Here is a 27,667-nt window from a genome sequence, read left to right as displayed (position 1 = left end):
GAATCTAGTAGGAGAGACAGACAAGAGACCAGTGACCTCCCAGTGAAGTGTTAAATAGCTGTTTGCCTCGGGGGACAGGGAAGCATAGATGAGGGGCACCAATTCCAGTTAGAGGAGTGGCTACTGGGAGAAGGGGAGAGAGAGACAGGATTAATACCCTTGGGGAAAGATTGGAAAACCTATGTATTCTAGGATCCGCAAATAGGTACATCTGAACAGATTTATTAAACATTTATTAAACATCTCTACTCCCTTCTAACACTTAAGGTAGATCACACAAGTATAAATAGCCCAGAACCCCATATTTTGCAGGTGCAGGATATATTTGCATAGACATGTTTATATGTGAGTGGGCTTTAAAAATCTTGGTTCTGGGGCACCTGAGTGGCTCAGTCAGTTGAACATCCAACTTTGGCTCAGGTCATAATCTCACGGTTCACGAGTTCGAGCCCCACATCGGGCTCACTGCTGTCAACTTGTCAGTGCAGAGCCTGGAGCCTGCTTCAGATTCTGTGTCTACCTCTCTCTCCGCCCCTCCCCTACTTGCACTCTGTCTTTCTCTGTCTCTCAAAAATAAATAAACGTTGAAAAAATTTTAAAATCTGATGGCAAGAAATCTTTTGTAAAGACATAGTTCAGAAGTACTATGACGTTTAAAGTTTGGTTCTTATTTTAAACTTGAGACTCTGAGATTGCACAGGCCTGAGTCCTTTGGACAGCTGGACTTCAGGGTAAGAAGGGCCAGTGAGGGGTGGGATGGGGTTGAGAGGATTCTGTGCAGTCGCTCTAAGCTGCGCTTCTCTCCCTACTGCCAACAGGTCATTTTTCCCCCTTGGTAAAATTCAAAGAGAATCCAACTCTTCAGCACCATAAGCCCTGACTTGCAAGGATGCAGAAATGCCTATGTAGGGAACTGGCTCTGGAAATGGAGGTCAGGTTCAAGGAGAACAGAGTGGGTCCTACAGAGAGAAGGTATGTTGAGGCTGTCTTGAGGTGGGGTACACCATGGGTAAGGCTTCGCTGCACAACTCTTGGCCCAGGCTGACCCGGCCCTTCCTACAACAGTTAGACTACCTGGGCCTGCATGGACCAAGACCTTCATCGGAGGGGCAAGGGGGAAAATCAGGAGGAAGTTCATTAGTTCATTAGTGCATTCTGGCTGTGTCGTGTTCACTTACACAGGCTCCTGACTCCAGAAGACCAGGCCACTGAGGAAGAAAGTGTCCCACTGTCTTAGTTTTCTGGGCTGCTCTAACAAAATACCCGACTGGGTGGCTTATAAACGACAGAAATTTATTTCTTACAGTTCTGGAGGCTGGGAGTCTAAGATCAAGGCAGTAACAGATTGGGTATCTGATGAGAGCCCACTCCTTAGTTCATAGCTGGTTGTCTTCCCACTGTGTCCCTACATGGCAGGTGCAGAGAGGGAGCTCTCTGGGGTCTCTATAAGGACACTAATCTCATTCGTGAGGGCTCCACCCTCATGACCTAATTACCTCCCAAGGCCCCACCTCCTCATACCATCACAGTTGCAACATAATGAATTTTGGGGGGACACATGCAGACCGTAGTACCATTCTGAACACATCTTCCTTTTCTTTACCTCCTCTCTCCTTCTCCTTCTCTCCCTCCCCCTCTCTCTCTTCCCCCTCCCTCCTTCCTTCCTCCCTCCTCCTGTTTCTCTGTCTCTCTCTTATTCTGTCTTTCCTTCTTGCAGCTTATGACATCATCACAACCAACCATAGTCAAGGAGGGCTGATTCTGTTTGCGAAACATTTTGAGCCGATCATGAAACATTAACCTGAAAGTGATTTATCAGGGGATCCTGCAGAGGTGATTTCTCTGTGTTCATCCATCTGTCAGTTGCACCTTGGCCTTCTCCCATCCCTGAGTGCAGTATAAGCCCATCTTTGTGTGCTATTCTGTCTCCACTGCCAGTTCTCTCTGTGAATCAGGAGCAGTCCTAGTCATGAGATGTTAGCAGAATGGCAGCCGACCATGCCGAGCTCAAGCTTGCTACCTACATTCCCCACCACAAAGTGCTCTGAGTCTGTGCCTAAAACCCATGGCCCAACCACGGGGCATATTTGTCTGCCCCATGCTCCATCCTATTTTCCTGGTGTCAGATTCCAAACAGAGCTACCTCATGTGCAAAGACAAACAAGGCAGCTAAGATATTCGGGAGTACTGCCAGCCTGGTTATTTAACATTTGCTCACGCTGTGCGTTAGACTACGAAGAGCAAAAGGCACACCTCGTTTCAGATGGTACACAATCAAAGAATCAGTTGGCACACAGACAACAGAAGAAACATCATATATTAGGTGCCTACTCTGTGCCAAATGTTATGTCAGGCATTTTATAGGCGTTAATTCTAATCTTCATACTAACCCACTGTGGAAGATACTGTTACCCCCAATGTGTAAGTGAGAAACTGAGGCTCGGAAGCCCAACCACAAGTGACAGAGTCAGGACTAGACCCAAGGTCCCCGAAGCCTGAAGTGTGCGCTACAATATACTTCCTTCCAACCTCACTGGTCAGGATGGGGTGCAAGAAAAAGTGTGTATCCCACTTGCTTTAGCATCTATGGGGACAGCTGGTTTGAACTGATGTTAGGAAAGCAGTGAAGTATAAGGGGGGTTCTGTCCCCAAGTAGGGAGTTCTGTCTTCTCGCTAGGATTCCTGGAAAAGGGGCTGAATATGAAGATCCACAGACAGGCTTCTCCCAGAATCCCTCCCCAGTGCTCTGTGACAGATGACCAGGACTCTGTTATCTTTTGTGACCAGGTCTTGATCTGTCTGTAAAACCCATGCTTATGGCCTAGGTTTTCTTAGTGATAGAATGATTAAGTTGGACTTCATGCCTGTGTGTGACAACATCTCCTCCTGACACCCACCCTTGACCTCTGGTATCATCAGATGTTGGCTGATGGAAATGAGAAGAATAAACTCAATTAGCAGTAGCTGTTGGATTGGCCTCTAGGAGCGCTATTCAGTTTGTGAAGCAATTGGGCATCTCTGTGCTCTCTTCCTTAGAGGGAGAGTTCTATGGCAGGCTCTAGGGACTTCATCCTGCCTGTGGCTCTGTGACCACCTCATTACCCACCCCAGCCCCAACTGGTTTAAAGCAGGGCAGAGAATAAGCAGGCTCTCCTCCAGGATATGGGGGTACAGCTGTTCATGTATGTCTTACCTGCTAGCTCTCATCCCAGCCTCTGTCTAGCTGGCTTTGACCTCTTACTGGCCCAGTATCTGCCAGACCCTCCCACTTTGCAATTTCTGGTCCTGCTCCCTGCCACTGCCCAGCATGAGAGATGGGTAGGAAGTATCATGGAATCATGGGTCAGAAGATGCCAGAGCTTGAACCCCTCATTTTGGTGAGAAGGAAACCAACCAAGGGGGAAAGTGATTTGACACAGGTCTAATTTGCCACAGAGCCAGGATGAGAACCTGGCTCTCCTGGTTCTTTTCCAGGGCTCTTTCGATCATTCAAAGGAACCAGGCTCGTTGGGTGAGGTAATGCTTCGAAGAATCTAGAAAGCTCTCCCCTACCCATCAGGACTGTTTCACTGCCATCATTAGTGGAATCATTTCTGGTTTCCATCAAATACTGCCCATGCCCAGGGATGCCTTCTTCCATTGTCACTAGAATGTGCTGGTTCTGCGCCTGGAAATACTCTCTGCAGCATCTTCTAGATGATGATTCTTACAAGTGTCCAAAAGATAAAGGGACAAACTCTGCAGGAGATACCGTGATTCCACGATGGGGGAGAGAGTGCTCCCAACAGCAGTGGCTCCTGTTTGAGTGCAGGATGCAATTTGCTTTGCATCTTAAACAAACCAGAGAGGTAGCCCTGTAATCAGGCCCACTGCTAACATTTGAGAGGTCCAAAGCAAATGTATAAATGGAGGCCCACATGCCATGTGTCTAAATATTTGAGAGTTATAAACCAGGCTAACAAACTGTTAGATAATATTTGTTCTTTCCTCTTGCCTTGACAAATGTACCTTTATAACAACCTCAAAGGCAGGTTCTAATTCTACGCCCTTGGATTCCTGGAACAAGGTGGGCTGGGGGCTGGAGGCTGCCCACCCATGGCCCTCCCTCTTTCTTTTCCTACATGAGGGCCCTTATGCTTAAGCAGGGGACACCACAACCCTCTCCCACATTCCATAGACCAGGAAAGAGGCCTGCACAGACTCAAATTTGGGCAGGAAATTCCTGGGTCCTGGATACTTAGAGCTCTGAGTAGAAGGGAAGGTGTGGACCTTGAGAGGGCATGTCCCTGGCCCCATGGCCACCTTACTTGGAGCAGGCCCAGAGCAGGGTTCTCTAAAGCACATGATCCAAGGCAGGCCCTCTTGCCCATTATAAGGACAGGACTATTAAAATTATTTCCATTTTAGGGGCACCTGGGTGGCTCAGTCAGTTAAGCGTCTGACTCTTGGTTTTGACTCAGGTCATGATTTTGTGGTTCATGAGTTCGACCCCCACATCGGGCTCTGCACTGATAGCACAGAGCCTGCTTGGGATTCTCTGTCTCCCTCTCTCTGCCCTTCCCCCACTCACCCTCTCTCTGTCTCTGTCTCTCAAAAATAAATAAATAAACATTAAAAAAAATATTTCAATATTGTAGATGAAGGAAGTGCCGCTCAGAAAACTTGAGTGACTTTTTACAGGCACACATCAGCAACCAGAAAATCCAGGGCTTGAGCCTGACTCTGCCTGCTTCCAGACACCTGCTGTTCCCCTTCACCACGCTCCTTTCCCCACCACCCATCCTCCCCCGGGAAAGGCAGTGAGCCACTCCCCGCCATGGGTCTAGACTTTCATGGCCTCTTACCACCAGTAAAATGGAAACAACCTCTTTATTGGTATCCTTGCCTCCTGCCTTGTCCCCACATCCATCCAGTCTCTCTGAGATATAAAAGCCATGACACGCTCCCTTCTTAACCTCTTGCCTTCAGGATCACATCCAAAGGCCTTATCTGGCCCATCATGCCCTTTTGTAGTCTGCTCAAGTGCATTCCTGTCCGGTCCACACTATTCCCTCTCTTGCCTCACTCCACCTCCGGCCTCCCCCAAACCTCTCCCACCCAGCTCCCACTCATCTTGCTCATCTGGGCTTAGATGACAGCCATCAGCTCCCTGACTCCAGTTCTCAGGTCAATGCTTTGCTAATTACCGGCCTACACTAATGAGCTGCAGGTGCTGTACCCCAGTGCCTAGCACCAGGTGACACGGTGAGCTGCCCACATATGCTCATTGAACTAATGAGTTCCCCACAAGAGGGGAAGCTGGTCTCCATCTCCCTCCCGTGCTTCAGCCTGAATGATCCCCTCCTGAGGGATACGGGCAGGAAGAAGCCATGATTGTTGCTAGCACCAATGCCAAATGACCAACGCTTCCTGGATCCTCTTGAAACACTGGGCCCCTGGCTGGAAAAGTCTCTCCTAAAGGCCAGTGGTGGAGCCTAGTGGACTCTGGCCCACGCCTACAAATCCTAATCGCTCCCTGGAGCAGGAGAGTGTCCTCCGTGCACCTTGGCCAAACAAATTTCTTCCTTCCTTCCTGCTCTCATTCAGTGGACGGGCACCAAATTTCAATCACCAAGAGGGATACATCGGAGCCTCAGACAATGGAGTTTGCCCTGGAGTAGCTTAGAAACTCCAGTGGGAACCGGTGCGACTAATTTAGATAAAGCTTTGTGATGTGGGAGGGCCAAGAAGGCAGAGGCCCAGCCCCGCTGTGCAATCAGTGCAGTCCCTTGGGGGAAAGGCGAGGCCTGGTGATGGTCTGGATCTGGCCCAGCACCTCCACCCTGTCACCTCCCTGGTGTCGTCTCCCACACCCCTTGTGACCCTCCCCCCATCACTGCACTCCAGCGTGAAGCCCCCTTGCTCTTCCTTGACTGTGTCAGACATGTTTGCTCAGCAGGCACCTTTGCCCTGGCTGTTCCCTCTGCTAGTTCCCCAGATACCTCATGACCAACCCCCTCATCTCCTTCAAATCTTTCTTCTAAAGTTACCTTATTGGGGCACCTGGGTGTCTCAGTCAGTTAAGCGTCCAGCTCTTGATTTCAGCTCAGGCCATGATCTCGTGAGTCAATGAGTTCGGGCCCCGCATTGGGCTCTGTGCTGGCGGTATGGAGCCGGCTTGAGATTCTCTCCCTTTCTCTCTCTGCCCCTCCCCAGCTCGTGCTTTCTCTCTCTCAAAATAAATAAGTAAACATCAGAAAAAATAAATAAATCAAGTTACCTTATTAATGAAGTCATCCCTGTGTGCCGCGCTCGGCTGTGGTCACTGAGGCGGCCTTGCCGTTTGCGTCCAGGGACTGGTGCAGTGGCATGAAGTGCCCTAGGCTCAGGTCAGACCATTCTGGGAGCCCTGCCACTACCTGCTGTGTGACTTTGAGTAAGTCCCCTAACCTCTCCAAGCCTGGCACCCTCGCAGGTAAGAGGGAGACTATTTCTTGACCCCCTTATTGCACAGGTTTTCTGTAAAAACAGGAGAGATGTCGTCTCACCCATTCTGGGACTGCTGGAAAGGAAGCTGCTCGATAACCTGTAAAGTGCTGTGCTAATGTCAGCGAGGCTGCTGTCCGCCAACACACACACTCGCCAAGGCGGTGCAGACATGCCACACATCATTACGCCTTGCCCCTTGAAGGTCAGATTGGATACCTGGACCGAGCCACAAGGCAGCCCTAGACCCAGCGTGCTGTCTCAGGGTCCGGACTCGTCCTCCCAGGCTTGGCCCAGTGTTCCCTAGTCCGCATGGCCAACTGGAGGGGAAGAGCCCCCAGATGGCCCTGCTGCTCTGGGCCATGGGGATCCCCTGCCCATCACTGGACTCCAGCCCAGCCTCACAGGACCCCACATAAAAGGCATGAAAGGCCATGCAGAGCAGGAGACACTGGGTACCCCGAACACAGGACCATTTTTAGTCTGTAGTAATATTTCCTGATGTTGCCATTCACAAAACTATGCACTGCAGCCAACAAAGAAATTAATGCAAGTGTATAGAAGATATTTGAAAGCCTGTTTTTTCTACCACCCAGAGATAACCACAGCCAGTACATGCATATATCCTCCCAGTCTTTTTTTTTCCTACACATATAAAAAAACTAGACATTAGATATTAGAATTAAAGCTTTCATAATGTCTCATTTACTTAGACATTTGGTACTCCTATCGTATTTACTTGGCGTGAAATCAGCAGCATTTTCCCACATCAGTATATTTTTTGAAAATATTTTTGTATGCCTACTTACTACCCTATGCTGGAGCTCTACACATAAACTCATTTGACCACCACATATGGTTAGACATTAGGGTTAAAACTGTTCCAACAGAGACCTGGTTCCTTCTCCTTCTCCTCTCTCCCCACTCACTGACTGTCCTGGTCTTCAGCACTGACTGACCACCCTCCTGCCCAGGCATGTGCCAGGCAGAGTGGGAGGCACAGGGGAAAGACCCCATCCCTGCCCCGGACAGGCTGCCTGTGTACGTGAAGACAGAAACAGTGCACTCACAAAAAAGCAGAACAGGAGCCCCATGCCGAATGATGGGTTGATAGGGTGAAGAAAGTTGAAAGCATTTCCAGATGGGATGGGATGGCTCCACCAAGAAGACATCGGAGCACTTATCACATGCCGGGGCCAGAATACACTGGTGGCCAACAGGGCAGATGATCAGTATCCAGCACAGGGCCGTGTGGTCAGGTCCGGCCAGCCCAAGAGAATGCTGAGTCTGGACCAAGCCGTCTCCCTGCAAACATGGTTCCTGCCCCTTTGAGCCTACAGCCTCAGAAGGAGAGAGATACTAATCAAATAACTTCACAAATAAAGATCACATTACAACTGGTCCACAAGGGAGAGGTAGGTAGGGCTAGAGGACATGTAACCTGGGGCTCCCTCGGGAGGCAGAAGTGTGGCCAGCCCCATGTGGAAAGAGCAGGTGCAGAGAAGGACCTGGAAGAGTGTCTGGAGAGCAGAGCAGCAACACAGGATGGACCCCAAGGGGTGGGCAGAGCCAGGCCCGGTGGGCCATGCTGGGCTTTAATCTTGGGAGGAATGGGGGTTGTTGGAGGGCTGTAAGCAGGGAGGAGTGGGGCTTGGATTTCCCTTTGGAAGAGTTTGCTCCGGCTGTGGACAAGTAACTGGCCAAGGGGTGGGGGCAAGAGTGGACGCAGCACAACCGGTTAAGAGGCCTGCTGCAGGAGCTGGGGCAAGCTGATGGCGACCTGCGCCAGGGTAATGGCCAAGGGGATGGGAAGAAAGGGAAGGACCCGATTGATATCTCTAGGATCAAGAGGTTGGGTCGATGACAGGACTCTCCTAAAAAATGCCCATTCAAATACACTTGCTAGCTTAGAAGCATGAACCTGTGAGCATGGTGCTCGCATTAGCAGGACGTCTCTGTGGACAAAGTCCCTCTGCAGACATCCTAGCGAAGGCAGATAGGAAGAAGTGGGATGGAGCCCAGATGGGGAACCACAGTGAAGGACAGAGCACCAGGGGGCAGCACCAGGGGCTGGGCATCTGTGGGGACTGAGTCGTCCCAAGCAGCCCAGCCCATGGGACCTGGGGCAAGTCACTGTGCAGCCCCACACCTCTGTGCGTGGGCACATCTGTCCATGGAGGAAACAACACCCGCCTTGCACCCCCCCGTATGAGTGTGATGGCAGATTAGATCACTTTGGAGGATCCTGCCAACCTCAAGTGTCTTAGGAAAGGAACTTGGACATGTCCTAGACTGCCCTAAGAATGAAGCCAACTTCCAGTAATCAGCCCTGAGGTCAGGGGTTCCAGAAGGAAGTGGAGCCCTTCCGCTCTGGACTAGAGCCCTGTGTCTCCAGTCAGGACTGACCCCAAAGGCCAGGATAGGGCAGCCGAGCTGCTGTCCTGTATGTGTTGTAGGTGCCTGGACCTGTAGACTCTGGTGGAGCACAGACTGGTTCTTAGACCATAACTCTTTCCAGTGGTTGACAGGGCACATAGTAGTTAGTACGTGTCATCAGGCACCCTGTGGTTTGTGGGGAAAACACGTGCTCTGGGGCAGGTCTGGGAGACAGACCTGGAAGACGTCTGTTTCTACTTAACCTCTGGTTTGTACTTAGCCTCTCTGAGCCTCAGTTTTCTCATCCGTAAGCTGGAAATGCCCACATCTGTCCTGCAGAGTCGCTGTGACGGTGTGGCGTAGGTTAGGTCCTCAGTAACGGGATTTGCTGCTGGTAGTCTGAACTCAAGCCGCCTGTGGATGGGGTGTAGGCTCTAGGCTCGCTCAGGCCCGCTGGAAGGTCGTTCTCTTGCCCCCTCCACGCACGCAAACTGCTGACACTGGCAAAGCCACGTTGCCATGCTTAGGGGAAAAACTGCTTTGGTTTCGGCTTTAATAATAATAATAATAATAATAAAATGGATATTTGGGTTTGGTTTCGTCTAGGCTTTGGCAAACGCCTGTGGTTTGTTCCTACTTGCGGCTGGGCGGCGGCTCTGGTTCAGGTCCCGGCGGGGACCGAGCAACTGGAAGGGCTTTAGGACCCGGCTGCGCGTCTGCGGGACCCCGCGCGTCCCGGTCCCGGGAGCGGCGCGCGGAGAGGCTCGAATGAGAGGCTGGAGGGGATCGGGCTGAAACCGCTCGCGGTGAAATAGCTCCGCCGTCGCCAGGCAACCGCCCTGACGCAACGCAAAAGAAAAAAAAAAAAAGTCCCTTAAAAAAAGAACAGTGCTGAGAATTCACGGGAGCAGAGAGAAAGGGAGGCAGGAGCCGGCTCAGCCCCGCAGGCTGGGGCCAGGAGGCTGTGGCGAGGGTAGCCCGCGTCCGGAGAAAGAGGCGGGGATCTCTGTGACACCCTTGGAAAGGGCCTCGGAGCGCCTCGCAAGGTAGGTTCGCAACAGGGGCGGGAACGTTCCCAGGGCTGGGGTCCAGGCTGGGGTCGCGGATGGGCGTCGGGCTGGGGATGGGCCGGGGGCTCGGGGCCGCAGGTCCCTACAGTAGGCGCTGGCAGAGACCAGCCTGGCCCGGGGCTGGGGAGCACCGATCCTGCCGGCCCCTGGGGGCTCAGTTCCCTCGTATGGAATGGGACAGCCTGTCGGATTCTTCGTATGGAATGGGACAGCCTGTCGGATTCTATCTCCCTTCTCCTTGCTGGCCCGTTCTGCGGTTAAGATCTGGATGGAGATTTGGGGTACACGGTCTGAGAGGGAGGAGCCCCACTCAGTCTCTCCAGGTCTACTCCCAGACTGCTTATCATCTCTGAGCCCACCCTGTCCCTTCCGTTCTACTTCAGGCTCCGTGACATGAAGTTCCTGCCCTCCCTAACTCAGAAGAAGTGGCCCAGGGCACTTGGGCCCTGGGTGTTCTGAAGGGCTGAGGCCAGTGTGATCAGAGGGGACTGCGCAGCCCAAAGGGCCCCAGAGAAATGAGCAGCTCAGCCTTGAGACTGCACCCCCCACCCCACCCCCTCACTGAGAGAAGGCAGGAAGGTCTTTGGTCCTTGGCTAGTAGACAGGTGTCTCCTTCCACCAAGTCAGGTTGGATATTCTGCTTTTAAAATAATCCCTTATTGCCTATATCTGGTCTTCATTCCCTGTGGCGTATGGTTCCTCTGGAGAAGGTCCGGAAGGCAGGTTGGTTCCAGGCTGGTGGGCCGTGACCTCATCTTAGCCCACAGGCATGTTCTCGCAGATCAAGTTTCCATCCGCTCCCAGCCATTCCTGGTGAATCCCAGGTGGGGTGAGCCCAGGTCCCCATCAATAGGGAAATCTCCAAAGTGCCCAAGGGAGACATGGCCGGGAAGCAGCTTTCCTCCTTATGCCCCAGAGATGGTCCTGCCACCCACCAGGCAAGGGATGGCGAGTGCTGGGCAAAGTCCTGGGACAGCGGAGGTGACCATGGTGCCTCTAGCCTGACCACGTCCGCTAGTTTCTGCTAGCATGTTTTTCAGAGGTTTGGCAAAGCAACCACGAGCTGTACTTAGAGTGGATAAAGACGACAGCTCTTTCCTGAGTGCACTTACCAGTCAGGCACCGCTTGAGAATGCTTTGCATCCATTGGACATTTTATCCTCACAATCGCCCTTGGAGAGGACATCGCATCCCCATTTTGCTGATGGGACCCCAAGAGATTCACTAACTCTGTGCAGCTCAGGTGCCTGGTGAAAGAGCAGGGAGGGTCAGCCTCACGTGCCTGACTCCTAAGACAGTGCTCTCACAGGAAGGCTGCTTTAGGAGATCGGGAGGGAGAGGCCCAGAGAGGGGAAGAAACCAGTGGCACCCAGAGAAAACGAGAGCTGGCTGGCAGGGCTCATCCTGTGTCCTGGGAATGTCCCCTGCCGTCCTGTGGAGCCAGGAAACCCATTTCTTGCATCAGTAGCCTGAAAGTCCCTGCAGTGAGGCCTGGCTCGCTTCAACCCCACTTGCCCCAAGTGGAGAGACGGATCCTGCCTCACCCCCTTTTCCTCTTTGCCCGCCCAAAGTCCTCCAACTTTTCATACACTTGTTCCTGTTTTGTCCTCCCAAATACACGCATAGATTTCCACAAAATTAGTAGTCGCGCTTCTGTGCCTACCAGCTTGGCCTTCCTCCAAAAAAGGGACTCTGGCGGAGAAGTAAATCAAGTCCGTGCCTAACTGTTTGCTGAGAGAGACCCACAGAGCCTCAGGCCCACGGGGAAGAAACCGCTTGTTAGGCTTCTCACACACTCGGGTGGTTTCCTCTAGGTAAATTTTGCTAGTGGAAAACTCCTGTGGCCCCACAAGAGCATCTGGAATTTTCAGACTCCTCTGGGAGCTGTGCTTTAACTGGCAATGGCTCTTTGCTTGACTGGGATGTTGAACTACTCACAAAGCTGAAAGATGAATGATACTCTGAATGCGTGGCTCCCCGTTTTACAGAATAGGAGTGAGGGAGTGCTTCCTGATTGGAAATGTCTGAGGACTAGCCAGGATGGCTCTCAATACGCAAATGTACACTGGGATTTGTACTGGGGTGAGAAGAGAGGAAGTCTTCAAGGCAAATTCTGAAGCCGTCCTCAGGCACAACTGGAAGGCGTGGGGAGGGTCTAAAGAGAGGGTATGAGCAGGAAGGGTGAGCCTGGAGGAGAGAAAGGGCTTTATCAAGCACTTGGCAATCAGCCTGTAGAGTTTGGGTTGCCCTAGAGGGTCCAGTTGCCCATAGGAGTTTGGAAGGCTGCAAATGTCAGCTTTTAGGGCAGTTGCCCTGGTGCGTGAATGCCTAGAGCTTCCCCACCCCTCCCCCCATGTCTGTCTGGAGAAGCTAGGGAGAGAAAGGAATGGAGAAAGAAGTGGGCAAGAGGAGAAGTGAGAGGCTTGCACTCCCCACACCATCTGCTTTCTTCCTGAATGCTACCTGACCCCTACCCCAACCCTGCAACAATGCTCAACCCAGAAAAACACCTTAGAGATGAGATTGCATGAAGCAGCAACCTGGTTCCCTGTGGGCACTGCCGTCCAAGGAAAGGCTCTGATCCCTAGGGGTAGAGGAGTAGCAAGCACTCCAGCAACAGGGGACTTCTCACCCCAGGGCCCCTGCCCAGCAGCCTTTGCAGAGCCCCAGGAAGGGGCAGGGGTTCGGCTTATCCAGAGGTACAGACTGAGCCCTATTTCTTCAAGGCAATCTCTCCAGTATGGCCAGAAATCCCCCTCCCCAGTATCTGATCTAACTGTGGGAGATGGTAGTAGGTCCCAAAAGATTTCCTCATAGGGCTTGTCCCGTGAGACCTCCAAGGGAGGGTCCAGCAAGGAGCTGGTTTTCCGGGTACATAAGGGGCCCAGACAGGGACCTCCACTGTGGCCACAGTTTCAGGGCTTATTGAAGGCTGAGCAGTGTTTCCTCATTCCAGGAAGCCAACAGAGCCTCTGAACATGAGCTGGGCACTTCAGCCCTGCAAGGCAAGCTGGGGAACTCTCAGGGCGATAAGGACCCAGGAAGATCCTGGATGAGGATCCTTGACTGAGAGGCCACTTAGAGCCCTCACTGTGCCCCTACCCTCACCCCCCAGAGAGTTAAAAGTGACAGTACCTCCTTAGTCCTGTGAGCATTTATGTGTGCTGTGCCTTAGGGACACTGAGGCCCGTCTGGTCCTTAAGCCCATTTGGTCATAACTTTAGGTTTTGCTGTGTTGTTTGTTTGTTTACTTGTTTGAAAGAAACCACTAAAAACTATGGTGAAGGTGAAGGCAAATCTCATTAACAGGTTGGATGGAAGCAAGCCTCAGACCAGACTCTGCCACACATGTACACATTTTTTGAACAACTATTTATTTGCAGACAAGTCCCGCAGAATTCATAAAGCTCGTTCTGTGGTCTCAGTGAGGTCACAGCCATCTGTCTCTCTAGGCGCCCTGGCCACACCTTCCCCGAGAGCTCCCGAGATTCTTTCACCCTGCCTTTCAAGGTCAAGAGTGCCTCAAATAATTTTGACCAACCCACATATCTTGAATACTTCTGTTTTCACTAAGGAGAATGCATTTCTAACATTTCCTCTGTTAATTATCAAGCCCAGTGTTGAGTAGAGAGCAAGAAAGACACCCAAAGCACCTGCCACAGCCCCCTGTGGAACGCCGACCCTGTGCTTGGGGCTGCTGGCCAGGAGCGGGGAGTCCTGATTTGAATGCACCCTTGTTAAATGCACCTTTGTTGCAGCTAGCCTAGTGAAACCACATAACATCTCACTCCATCTACAAAGGGTTTTAAGATCAATAATGGTCATTGCATCACAGATAAGACAATAGTCTTGCCCTCAAGAAATGTGGCTTCTGATCAGAGTTGCACATTAGAAAAGACACTTTGTGCAGCCTAGAGTACTGAGCTGACAATAAAGTCATGTTCTGAACATTCTGGAGCACACAGATGTACATGAACTAACTTTAATGGTTTGGTAGCCATTTACCACTTTGACAGGCCAAGGAGAGGCCCAGCCAAGTGTTGATATGGACGGGAGGGGACAGTCCTATTAGACAGAGGCATAACTAAGAATCCACATATACCCTATCTCACTGGATCCTTCAGAGCTTTGAGGTAGGTTCCATTATGAACCAACCCCATTTCATGGATGAGGAACTTAAGACCTGGAGGGTTACCCAAGGTCATAGAATGAGTAGGTGTTAGAGCTGGGCTATCAACCCCTGTCCACCAGACAGCGTGGACATTGCTCAGCAGGCTGAATCCATGCTGGAGGCACCCCATCCCCCACCCCAGCCCCAGCCCCTTAGGACAGGCCCTGCCCAAACACAGGGAAACTCTAAGGACCCTTCAATCCCTGGAGGGGTAAGCACTCCCAGACAGAGCATGAAGTGAACTGACTTGCATAAGCACAGAGCATATCATGAAATTTCTTAGGAAGTCCTTGCTAAATCATTAGGCTTTGGAACTTGTAGCACAGAGTGAAATAGAAAGCCCATCCTCCAAACAAATTCCCATTTGAGCTGGAGTTTGTTTTATTTGAAGTTGAAGCCAATTATCCTGTGGATTTGGAGAATCCTAAATCTGCCTTGTTTAAGGGCTGAGACAAATCCCAGTCGGGGGACATTTCGGTGGGCCGCACCCCACAGGGAGAAGGTGCACATCCCCAGGGCCTTTAGCTGTGAAATGGCACCCTGAGTTTCAGTCAACTGTGAACTGTTCCCTACTTTTATAGCCAGAACACCCACTTGAACCGTGTTCTGCTTTGATCTCTGCAAATTGCATTAAAGGCAACTCTGTGTCTGCTTTCTGCCCCCTAATCCCCAACACCATGGCCTTTGGCCAGAAGAGTGCTGTGGTCACATGTGGCATTCGGCTGGGGGGACAACAGGCCGCCTTGGCCCCCGCCTGGGCATCTCTGCCTTGTCAGGCATTTTCACGGAGGAGGACCTTTGCTTTAGACTCCCAGATTTCCCATGGCTAATTCTGTCCCCCCTTTCCCGCTCTGCCCTCTCCCCCGCTCCCCATGGGACTCCAGGATTCTCAGGCACCTTTCTCCCTGCCTGTCAGAGCACAGCAGCCCTTTCCCAGGGCCTCACAGCCTTGGAAAGGACACTGTGGCGTCGACTCTGGGTGGCCCCGCAGCCCCCTCCCTGCAGCAGCTCTCTGCTTTCAGTGAGACAATAAATTAGATCTGCAGGTCCCTGGAGCCGCGCGGCCTCTCCCCACAGCAACAGGAAAGCACAACTCTTTCTTGGTGATTTTCTCGGCAACTTCTTGCACTGGGCAGAATGATAGGCAAGGTTTCCACGTTCCCAGCCTTATGTGTAGCAGGAGGCCTGTGCATCTGCTCTGAGCAGCCGGGAGCAGAGCCCATCAATTATTCAGCATGGACTGAGCACTTTGAATGTGCAAAGGTCTTAACAAGAGTTTTTTTTATAGCTTCTTGCCTCACTATATCCCAACGACATGAAACAAGGTTTCCTCGTCTTCTAGACAATAGAAGCTCAATTTGAATCAGAGGAAGAATCCAGGCCCAGCCAACCCCACTCACGAAGCTGTGTGACCCCAGACAAGTTTCGTAATGTCTCTGGTTTGCGGTTTGTCTGTGTGGAACTCTCAGGAAGGTCTCTCCAGCCCAGACCATAATGTGTGGGGGAAAAATTGTAAACTTTTTTTTTAAGAGAGTGACTTCAAAAATGTTTGTGATTGTTCTTGTGGTTTCAGGTATGGAAACAGAAGCTTTGAATGATAAATCGAGGTGCAGCCATTAGCACTGGACCTGAGAAACCGAGTTTCACTGAGAGACACTCCCAGAGGAGCGTGGGTAAGTGGGTGGCTTTGCCCCCTACCCTCATGGGTGCAGCTCGGTGACATGGTGACAACCCATGAGCTGCTGTGGTCTAGACTCTGTGCATGTCAAGGGGGAAGGAAGCGTAGAGGCCACAGCACCCAAACTGCAAATTTTGCAGGGGGGAAGCAGAAGCCCGGAGGCGGGGGAGGTGAGTTGCCGCAGTCGCTCGGGATGGGGACAGGGTCCCCGGAGCTGACTCTCAGGCCAGGAACTCTTTTCTCTCCCACCCTGGGCTGGGTCTGTTCAAAATGGTTGTCTCATTCCCGTCTGCCAGCAGCAGCGCTGTGACCCTGGATGGGAGCAGGAAGGTGGAGGGGAGTGAGGAACACAGGCTACTGAGCCTCCCTGCACCTGCTGGGGTCCCAGACTGGGATCCACACCCATCGGCCCGCCCTCCCTTGCCGGAAGCCTCGGGTCCAGGCATCCCAGCTGCCCCTGGGACTGGCCTGGGAGCCACGGTGCCCCCCAACAGAAACACCACAGATGAAAGAAAGGAGTTCTGTCTCTCATGCTCCCATGCCAGGCACTTCATTCAGGTTCCAAGAAGTCAGGTAACTTGTCCAGGAGGGTTTCACAGTCACGCGCGGCAGAACTTTCCTGAGGCTCAGGTCCTCTCACTGCCAGGCCCTGCCCTCAGAAGGGGGCTCTAGCCCAGGAGAGAGCCCCCATGCCGCAGCAGTTTTGCTCACCGGCGTCAACAGAGAGGGACTGCAGTCTAGGTGCTCGGGTCTCGTCCCCCTCAACTGCCCAGATCAATTTTCTAGGCAAATAAAGCATTGCCATAGTAATATCCACTTTATCTTTTTTTACTGTTTATTTATTTTGAGAGAGTGAGAGAGAGCATGAGCAGGGGAAGGGCCGAGAGAGGGGGACAGAGGATCTGAAGCAGGCTCTGCACTGAGAGCAGAGAGCCCGATGTGAGGCTCGAACTCACGAACCATGAGATCATGACCTGAGCTGAAGTCTGACGCTTAACTGACTGAGCCACCCAGGTGCCCCCATAAGAATATTTAAATGTTATTTGCCCCTGGGATTCCTAAGAACCTGGGCTTTGAAACATTGAAACTATATAATGTGTGTGTTCCTATTACTTTTCTACATATGAAGCTACTTTGGGGACATGGTCACAATGGTGGAGTAGGAAAAACTTGGGCTGAAATGGTGGTTTCTTCACTTGCCTGTGTATGATCTGTCAGGTAGAGATAATATTATTCCTATCTCAGGCCATTTCAAGGCTTCAGCTAGATGTTTGCACAGTGCCTGGTACATGATAGCCACTGGAAAATGGTTCTCTTCCCCCTCTTCCTCTTGATTCTAGGAAAATATATGTATATATGTGTATATATATATATATATATATATATATATATATATATATAAAAGATTTATTTATTTTCAAGAGACACAGAGAGACAGAGTGTGAGTGGGGAAGGGGCAGAGAGAGAAGGAGATACAGAACCGGAAGCAGGCTCCAGGCTCTGAGCTGTCAGCACAGAGCCTGATGCGGGGCTTGAACCCACCAACAGTGAGATCATGACCTGAGCTGAAGTCGGACGCTTAACCGACTGAGCCACTTAGGCACCCCTAGGAATTTATATTTTTATTCCTGCATTCAGAAAGAGAGAAAATGGCCTCTTATATATTTCTTTTATTTATACAGAAAATATGCAATAAAATTGAACTGATGATACCAAGCAAGTAGCTGTAAGAAGCACGGGGAAGAATTGGAATCAGATTGTGCCTAGACAGATCCCAGTTAGTGTAGGGAGGCGACTTAGTCCCCTTTTGGTGGCAGGGGACAGAAGTCCAGCTTAAATTAGCTCAAGTAAAGGAGAGGATTTATTAGTGCATAGAATTGGAGGTTTACGTCTTTGGGCACTGTTGGGTCAATGGCTCTGAAGATGTCATGTCTCTGTCTCTGTCTCTCCTTCGGTTCTCCTTCCTAAAGGCTTATTCCTTCTCAATGCAAATGAGTTTTCTCCATGAGGCTGAGAAGATGCACCTTGGAAACTCCGGGCTGAAAAGCCACCCTATTTCTTCAGATGCCTATATTTAAATCCCATGAAAATATTCAGAATAGCACTGGTTGGCCATGCACACATCCACTGGACCAGTCACTCTTGCCAGAGTAAGGGCTCAAATGAATGTCTAAGTCTGGGTCACATGAGCACCCCTGGGGATGGGGGTGATGGGCAGGGATCTATGACTCACAGTCCCTTCTGAACACTGAAGTGACACAGGAATAGTCCCCACAGAAGGGATGCTGAGGACATTTTTGTCCATCTAACAGGTACATCATAAATGTAACAAAGTAATGTGGTCCAAGGAGATAAATGGTCATTACCTAAAACCTAGTTGGTGCAGAAAAGTTCAAAAAAATTTTGTTAGGGGAAGAAGCAATCAGTTCCATTCAGAAAGAACATGTAGAATGAGGTGGTGTTTGAAATAGGCTTAAAGACTTAGTCATAGTCATACATGAGGTCATGGGGGAAGGATAAAACATAAAGTTGAGGCCAGCTCCCCAAGCTACTTGCTCACCCGTTCAGACTCATTCTGACCTTGAAAGTCTTACCTATGATCTTGCAGAAGGTCTTCTACTGGACAGGTGTGGAGGTAGAACTACTCCAGCTAGAATGTGTTCACCAATTCACAACATCGTCATCCTCAGCATTTATGGAGCACCTACTGTTTGCAGAGCCTGTGTTCAGGACACAAAAGAGAAAGTAACACTCTTCTTATTGAGGAGCTAGACATCTGGTCAGGGAAATGGGACACTCCCACAGTTTAAGGTTGAACAGGCCATTGTGAGCGAGCATGCCAGAAACCAGTGCCGGGAGAATTCAGAGAAAAAATGACCCGGCAGGTGAGGTGTCCTAGAGAACTTTTGAGAGGGAGCAACCCCTCAGCTGAGCTTTAAAGCAGAGCTTTAGTCTTTGTGAGGAGCAGGGAGGTCCCAGGCAGGCCATTCATTCATTCAATAAGTTTATTGAGCACCTACTACGTTCTGAGTGCTAGGGGCACAGTAGTGAACAAGATAACATCACTGCCTTCACGGAGCTTACATTCTAGTGGGTGAAACATACTGAACAAGGAAACAAATCAACATATAACATCAGAGTTATATGGGGAGTGATAGCAGCTACAAATTAAAATGAAGGGAGGATATCTCCATAGGATGGTCAGAGCCGGTCTCTGTGCGGTCTCTGTCTAGCATCGGAGCAGACATGAGTGAAGTGGGTGCATGAGATCAGGCAGAAGTCAGTTGACGGAACCGAGGCTGCAGGGCAGGGAGTACAGTCCCAGACTCTTAGAAGACATGGCTGGATTGTCACAGTGGCTTGCTTGCTGCCGGGAGGAGTCATCCAGGCAGCAGACAGACGACTTCCAGGAAGTAGAAAATGAAGGGTTCTTCCGGGTTCTCCCCCTGCAGGTGAGCTGTCCGTAGATCATGGGGGCATTGAGGAAGACCCCACTGATGTGCAAACCCCGGATACATCCCCCTTCCTTACCGTCATCCCCGACCACATGCCCAGAACACACATGCGACAATATAACCCATCACACACACACACACACACACACACACACACACGCACGCACACACACCCCACACAATGTCCTAGCACATTTCACCCCCTACCCACCATCCAGTCTGTGCAAGATGTCATTCCCCCATCTCAGGCGCTCCCTTCCAGACACCGACTCAGACCAAGACATGGCATAAAGATGAGCTATGTAGGGCCAGACCAGCGGGTGTCCCCTCCTGCTTCAGTCACCATGGCAACCTCTGACAGGAGAGAAAACACGGGCTTTCTGGCAGCTCCTTGGAGCTTCCTGGCTCCTTTGGGCAGCTCTGTAGGGCGCAGGGCTGGGTACCCCCCACCCCCTCCGGGCCTCTCAGCCTGGGTGTTAGCACTCCTGCAAGTCTGCAGAACACGGACTAGAATTTCACCGCCTGCCTGGGCCACCACCACCCGGAGGTCAGGCCTGAGTGGGGGCCCTGGGCTCTCTGATTAAGATAACCATCAGGGTTTTATGGTTAAACCTAGCCGGAAAAGCCTGCCTTGTCAAAGCTCCGCCTCCACGTCCCAGACCTCTTGACCCCTCACCCACCTGCGGGGGGGGGGGGGGGCTGGGGGGAAGAATTAGCTGCTTTAGAAAAGGAAAGAAATAAATTCAGGTGTGAGTTGTGGCCTGGGCCACCCTTAATTTAAGTTTATTGAACATGCCATCGTCTACCAAGCCCTTTCCCTCACTCTCCCTCTTCTCAGCCTCACCACAGCTCTGCAGTAAGGAGGACACTGCAAGAGCCTCCCTTTCCAAACAGGGGCCCTTGTGACTCTCAACTAGAGAAGGGACCACCCTGCTCTGAGGGACACATGGAAATGTGGGGAGGGGAGATTTTTTGGTGGTTGTCATGCTGTTTTCTGACACTGCTTAGCCCTCAGTTATGGACTTTGTCTCCCCAAATGAATTCTGCATTCCCCCTCATTGTAGTCAGGGCTCTTGGTTGTGAGCGACAGAAAACAGTGTCACCCACGGCCCTTCCCGAACTGGCAGGAGGCAAAGACCCAAGGGAGAAAACAGGGAGAGCCAAGACAGCTCCAAAACACAAAGAGTGGCAGGCACGGCCCTGTGAATTAAACTATTTGCCGGAGACAGACTCGGTGGGGTGCTAGGTTTTTACTCACACGATATCCCCAAAACACTTCTGACTCCAGATGTGTGAGTTTTCCGCACCAAACAACCCTCCGGCTCTCTGCAGGCACCAACTGGCTGTCGTCAGATTTAGCTCCGTTTCGACACCATCTAGCTAAAGTTGGTGTCAGATCCTGCCAGGCGAGGGCTCGGTCCCACCAACGGCAGCCACTTCACATGCCAACTGCAAGTCCCAGGCTGTCGCCTGTACTTCTGACCTACTGGCTCTAAGTTGGGAATTGTCCCCAACCCCCACCTCTGATTCACTAAGTTTGCTAGAATGGCTTAGCAAAAAACTCAGGGAAGCATTTGCTTACATTTACCTGCCAAAGGGAGAGGTACATAGGGCAAGGTGTGAGGATGGGGTGTAGAACCCCTCCAGGTGTGCCCCTCCCGAATTTCCATATGCACACCAACCCCTCTTTGAACTCCTTCAGTTAGGGTTTTTATGGAGGTTCATTAGGTATGCATGATTGATTAAATCACTAGCTGCTTGTGATTGGCTCAATCTTCAATCCTCCCCTGCCCAGGGCAGGGGTGGGGCTAAAATTTCCAACCTTCTCATCACAGAGTGACAAGCAGCCCCATGCTTGGGGGGAGAGGGGGAGCTTTCCAAGAGTCGCCTCATTAACATAAACTCGGGTAGGTTTGAAAGTGGGCTTGTCATGAATAATAAGACACCCCTTGGGGCGCCTGGGTGGCGCAGTGGGTTAAGCGTCCGACTTCAGCCAGGTCACGATCTCGCGGTCCGTGAGTTCGAGCCCCGCGTCGGGCTCTGGGCTGATGGCTCGGAGCCTGGAGCCTGTTTCCGATTCTGTGTCTCCCTCTCTCTCTGCCCCTCCCCCGTTCATGCTCTGTCTCTCTCTGTCCCAAAAATAAATAAAAACGTGGGAAAAAAAATAAAAAAAAAAGACACCCCTTTCACCTCTGTGGCTCTAGAGCTACTTCAAGAACTAAGAACAAAACCCAGATATGTCAACAAGAAATATTCTTATGCTCTTATCACTTAGGAAATTCCAAGGGTTTTAGGAGCTCTGTATCAGAAACTGGGGATGGAAACCAAACACTGTATATATTTCTTATTATATGTCACACCCTCCAACAATCCTTTAGCAGGGATGGTCTGGCTAAGAGGATGCTACCTCATCTGCACTGCACAGCTGCCTCCAAGGCTCATGCGGCCACAAATGAATCCTAACCATTTTTCCATCTGGGCCTCACACACACCAGATCCTGAGGCCTGGGTCTGGGCATCTGACTGGCCAGGCTCAAGTCACAGGCTCACACCTGGCTGTCAGGGCACGGGACAGGAAGGAGGGAGGATCTGATCCTCCCCTTCCAGTGAAGCAGAGGTACCCAACCTGCCTGCTGTCCAGCACAAAAGGAGGCACTCCCTGAAAACAGGATAAGGCAAACAAACAAGACAAATACCAACAAATATCCACTGTGTTGTTTTATATTCTTTGTCCAACGCATGCTTATGTTGGTTATAAATGTCAGAAACACAGTTTCTCCCTGTGGTGAGCAAGATGGCCCCCAGCAACCCCAGGTCAGCATGGAACACAGCTGGTTTCTGGATAATTCTGGTACAGAAACCTAGGAGAGTTCTGATTAGCCCAGATTGAGCCAGGTGACCACCTACTCAGGACAGAGGGCATGCCCATCCCGTAGGAAACACACAAAGAAATGCTCTTTCCAGAAGAGGGAAAGGACCCTGGGTAGAAATCACCTCGTGATGCTGGACACAGGAGAGGTCCTCCAGTTACACCTGTGATGCTGGAATGCCCTTCGTGCCAGCTCCCAGTCCTGGTGCTTGATGCAAGACAAAGCTATTCCTGTCTTCCTAGGGCCTGGCAGCCTGTGTCTGGGATTCTGAGGTCAGGGCAGGTCTCATAGGATGGGTGGTGAGGGTACCAGGACCAGGTCCCCTCTGCTTCTCTGAGCCCATCCAGACTGGCTCAGACTTGAGCAAGTATAGGCCACAGTGCACCAGGTGGGGGCCGGGAGGAATCTGTTCTTTTGGCTGGTTCATTCCATAAACATTTATTTTTATTTATTTATTTACTTATTTTTAACATTTTTATTTTATTTTATTTTTTTTGAGAGACAGAGACAGAGCACTAGTTGGGGAGGGGCAGAGAGAGGGAGACACAGAATCCGAAGCAGGCTCCAGGCTCTGAGCTGTCAGCACAGAGCCTGATGCGGGGCTTGAACCCACGAACCGTGAGATCATGACCTGAGCTGAAGTCAGACGCTTAACTGACTGAGCCACCCAGGCGTCCCCATTCCATAAACATTTAAATTTTTTTTTTTTTTTACGTTTATTTATTTTTGGGACAGAGAGAGACAGAGCATGAACGGGGGAGGGGCAGAGAGAGAGGGAGACACAGAATCGGAAACAGGCTCCAGGCTCTGAGCCATCAGCCCAGAGCCCGACGCGGGGCTCGAACTCACGGACCGCGAGATCGTGACCTGGCTGAAGTCGGATGCTTAACCGACTGCGCCACCCAGGCGCCCCTCCATAAACATTTAGAGAGAGCAGCATGGTGTTAAGTGCTACGTGTTCCAGGATACGAAGCCTGGTTCTCACCCTCCTGAAGCTCAGAGTCCAGGAGAGGAACCATCAGGAAAGTGTCCTGTAGAAGTGCTGTGGCTGGGTTGTGAGCCAGCCCGGAACTGTGCCGCAGCAGTTAAATCCCAGCTTTCCCCTTCGTGTTAGTCCTGTGACCTCAGGCAAGCTACTCAACCTCTCTGTGCCTCAGTCTCCTCATCTGTGGAATGGAGACCATGCTGATCCTTGCCTTATAGGGTTGCTGTGATGATTAAATGTGTTAGTACATGTGCAGCTCCTAGAACAATGCCTGGCGTGGTCCGCTCTGAGTAAGTGTCCGCTAATGTTGTGATGACATAATTGTTTCTCCGACATGTTCTCCTTGCATCCCAGGCACACGCAGCTTGGGCAAGTCAAGGAAGACTTCCGGAAAAAGAAAACCCCTGAGCAATGCAGGGTAGAAGGGAGGGAAGGGTGTTCCAGGCTGAGGGACCGGCTTGTACAAAGCCACGAGAGTGCCAGGGAACGTGGTACTCACTGGGACAGGGGTGTTGGAGAAGAAACGGAACAGTTCTGGCAAAGAACCCCGGACTGGAAGGGCCACGCACGAGTCTGGGGATCCAGACAGGGAGAGGGCGGCTTCTGAGTTTTTCAGAACGGAGAGCAGTAAGGAGTGGGAGCCACCAAACTACCCAGGCTCATATTACCCTCACCCTTGAGAGAGACAGAGACAGAGAGAGTGGGTTAGCAGTCCCTGTACCCTTCCCTGCCCACGGAGTCCATCTAGGAAGTGGGTTTGAAAGTCGTCCAAGTAAACAGATTAGGTCATAACGAGACCAGGTCATAATTGGCGGAATGACTGAGCTGCACCCACCTGGCCCCTCCAGCGGCTCAGGAATTAGCTTAAGGCGGGCACAGCCTCCTTCGTGGCAACCACGATGGGCCGGAGTGAGCCAGGAGCGTGTTTGAGCAGCGGTCCTCCTGTGCCGTGTATGTCCCCAGGCGCTGGCATGTCACCGCCCAAAAAGGCTGATGCGCCCCTGAGGCCTGTCCTCTGCTGCGGGGAGTTTCACGTTCCCCTGCAGCCGGGTGGCCCGCCTGGCAGGGCACGCCTGGGCCTGGTGGGGTTAGTGTCTGGCCTTGTTCTTCTGGGTGCATCCTCTGGCTTCCCTCCTCCTTGGGCTGTCTGCCTTTGCAAAGCTCAGAGTGAGAGAAAATGTGTTCCTCGGAGCAGGAAGGACTTAGTTTAGATGTAAAGAAAGCCTGTTTGCCCAGGTGTCAGAGGCTTCTTCCTCCCAGGGCCTGCACTCCAGAGTCCCTGGTTTGTCCCTACTGCCCTTTCAGACCAGAAAGCTGTCCAGTGCTGACCTCTGCTCCCCTGCACTCGGCTGGCACCTCTCCACCGCTCAGCATCCACTAAGTGCCCACATCCCTGGAGTGACTTGAGTGGGTGACCTTCCAGCTCAGCTCGCAGCAGCCCAGCTGGAGGGGAGGGACAGCTCCATATGGGGCTCTCAGGCACCAGGGCATCCAGAGGGTACGCTCCCTGGGACAACGTCTGATGACCAGGAGACCGGAGAACAGATCCTTTTTCAGCAAATCCTCACCACCTGGATGTGCTGGGGGCATAGGAAGCAGGCTAGGGCTCTGTCCCTGCCTGCTATATGCGACAGGGATGTAGTGATCCCAGAATGAGTCCTTGACTCAGACCTCTCCACACCCCACACATGCCTCAATGATAATAATAATCCTCAGGTGGGTACAGCTCTTCAAAGGTTGCAGAGAGCTTTCATGTACAATCCAACTGATCCTCCCACCATCTTCATAAGGCCGGTTGGGGTAGGAAGCACCCTTGTACAGAGTAGGAAACTGAGGCCGAGAGGAGAGAGCTGAGCCCATGCACTGGGTTTATGGGTAGCAGATCTGGGACCAGGGCTGAGGTATTCGGCCCCCTGCCCTTGCTCTTACCAAGTGGATAACACACTGTCAAGGCTGGATCACCCCCTGGGGATCCTGAGCTGTGGACAGGGGTGTTTAAAATATGAGCAGGGAGGGAAGGGAGTGGGGATACAGAGTGGTGTTTTCCTAAGCTGGGCTGTTTTTCTTCCTGTCACAGGCCTGCTAGTCACCGCCGCATGGGGAGAATCTGAGCAGGAGCCCTGAACCTCTGGGGGGAGGTGGGGCCGGCTGACTTCATCTCAGTTGGCTTCCAGGGAAGGATGTAGGGTGCAGGTCAGGGACCAACAGGGTGACTGCTCAGTGCAGCGCAGAGGGGTTTATGTGGTAAGCTGACTGATGTAGCACTGATAGCTCTCATCATCTTAGGTATAATATTTTGGGGGGGGCGCGGCTGGGTGACTCAGTCGGCTAGGTGTCCGACTTCAGCTCAGGTCATGATTCCACGGTTCATGGGCTGGAGCCCCGTGTTGGGCTCTGTGCTGACAGCTCGGAGCCTGGAGCCTGCTTCGGATTCCGTGTCCTGTTCTCTCTGCCCCTCCCCCGTGTCCATTCTGTCTCTCTCTCTCTCAAAAATGAATAAGCATTAAAAAAAAAAAAAGAAGAATATTTTTTAAAGTATAACTTTGTCTAGGGCTTACTGTATAGCAGGTACCATGAAGGGCTCAGTATTTGTTACTTTAGTCCTTGAAATGACTCAGGAAGTGGACATTATTACCCTCAGGGCCGGCTTCGTGAGCGAGGAACCCAGGCAGCCCCACTGGGCCCGGGCTTGTTAATGCTCTCCTGTTGCCATCTTCAAATTCTTAGTACTTTTTTAACAAGGAGCTCTGCATTTTCATTTTGCGCCAAGCTCAGCAAATTACGTAGACAGTCCTGGTTACCCCCGCTTCTTAGAAGAGGACACAGAAGCACAGAGTGGTTGTGAAGGGACGGGTCCAAGATCACAGAACTGGGCCCCTGGGGGGGGGGGGGCATCTAACCCCAATGCCCACACCGTCTGGAGTGGAGAGGCTGACCAGAGTCAGAAGTCTGTGCTCAAGTCCCACTGCTTGGGACTCTCTGTGGTCATGGGTGACTCACTCCATCCCTCCCAGCCTTGATTTTCTCATTTGTGAAATGGGATGATCCCCTTTGATCCTCGGGGCCATCATGAGGCTTGAGGGAGAGGATGCACACGCACACGAGTAAGCTCAGAGGATCAAAGGATCATCACTAGCTGACTCACAGCGCATTGGCGTTCCTGTTGATGCCTCCTCCAAGTCATTCTGACACCGTCTTCACGGGCCTTCCCTGTGAGTTACGAGAAACTCCCCCTGCCCTTAGAGGCGGCCACATAAAGTCATTGAGTCCTAGCTGTTTCCCACCCCAAAGGGAAGACCCTTCCCTTACAGGTTCTCCCTCTGGCCACGGATGCCCCTGCCCTCTGCGGTGAGTGTGCAGCTCGGGGAGAGAAAAGGGGGACTTGGAATCCACATGGTCTCCTAACACAGCTGCGGTGTGGGGAGCGCTGCTCATGGTTTGTCTGCAATTAGATCCTCTCCAAAAATCTTCACTGGAAATAATTAGAGCTCCCTGTCAGTGGAGAGAAGTCCTATAAGGTAGCACTGCTCAGAGGCCCGCTCAAAACAGATCCTCTGCAAAGAGGCAGAGGTGTCTGGGAGGGGCTGCCCATGGGTCTTTAGATTTGGAGAGAGATTCTAAAGAAGTCTGTGTGACCTTGAGGCTGCCCAGAAACACCCTTAGAGAACACCCCATATTTGCAGAGCAGCTCAACCTGCAGAAAGTGTGAACAAACCTTAGTCCCACAAATCCCCCAAGCCTCGGAGGTGGCTATTAGCACCCCCATTTTATAGGCGGGGAAACTGAGGCTCAGCAAGCCTGACAGCACCTACAGCTAGGCCATCTGATCCTTAGCCTAGTGTTTCTATCTCAAGACCAGTGGTTCTCGACCCTGGCCACTCACTCACATCACCTAGGGAGCTTTACAAATATGTGATGCCTGAGTCCCACCCCAGAGCTCCTAGGAGTGGGGCCTGGGGAATCCATTTTGGTGGAAGTTCCTCGGGGGTTCCCAACAGTATGGTTAGAGGTGAGAACTAGGTTTCTCCGCCATTAGTTGGGGTAGAATATTTCTCCTCATTCCTCAGGGATGTCCCAAAACGGGGGCCAGGCTCCGAGCAAGGGGAGGGCCGCTAGATTTCCTTAAGTCACATCACGTTGCAGGTGGGGATTGTAGAAACAGTCCAGAAAGACAGCAATCTCTCTTCTTCTTTTTAAAGTTTATCTTGGGGGGTGGGAAATGAGTGGGGAAGGGGCAGAGAGAGACGGGGACAGGGGATCCCAAGCAGGATCTGCGCTGAGAGTGGAGAGCCCGACGCGGGGCTCGAACTCACGAACCGTGAGATCATGACCTGCGCCGAAGTCGGACACTTAACTGACTGAGCCGCCCAGGCGCCCAAGCGCCTCGAGTGTCTCCATTGCCAGGTGGGAAAGAAGCCCCACGTCCCCCCTTGGGGACTGAGCCCTCCCCACTTCTCTGTCGCCTCCTGTGCCTGCCCACCCACAAACCCCTGCCCAGTTCCCATCATCCAGACAAGTAATCAGAACTCTTTGTTTTAGTTTTTCTCCTTGCAGAGATCTTTTTAGGCGCACACAGGTCAATAAAAAATCTGTCCCT

The 27,667-nt window shown here is 51.7% G+C and overlaps 1 protein-coding gene and 1 long non-coding RNA gene across 2 annotated transcripts in view; both read left to right on the top strand.

Moving 5' to 3' along the window:
- The first annotated feature begins 824 nt into the window (after nt 1-824).
- On the top strand, nt 825-5,057 carry LOC121042294 (uncharacterized). Its single transcript, XR_005796261.1, has 3 exons — nt 825-972; nt 1,718-1,833; nt 4,638-5,057. It is a non-coding gene; the product is annotated as an uncharacterized LOC121042294 (long non-coding RNA).
- A 4,479-nt stretch (nt 5,058-9,536) lies between these two features.
- The window catches only part of FAM167A (family with sequence similarity 167 member A), a 43,833-nt gene continuing 25,702 nt past the window's right edge, over nt 9,537-27,667 (top strand). Inside the window, exons 1-2 of the mRNA XM_040469877.1 lie at nt 9,537-9,887; nt 15,656-15,755. The gene's annotated coding sequence lies outside the window, so the exon portion shown is untranslated. The remainder of the gene's footprint in view (nt 9,888-15,655; nt 15,756-27,667) is intronic.

Source organism: Herpailurus yagouaroundi, unplaced genomic scaffold (genome assembly GCF_014898765.1).
Source record: "Herpailurus yagouaroundi ecotype Mexico unplaced genomic scaffold, PumYag 28, whole genome shotgun sequence".
NCBI classification, from domain to species: domain Eukaryota; kingdom Metazoa; phylum Chordata; class Mammalia; order Carnivora; family Felidae; genus Herpailurus; species Herpailurus yagouaroundi.
This window is presented reverse-complemented; position numbering and strand designations above follow the sequence as displayed.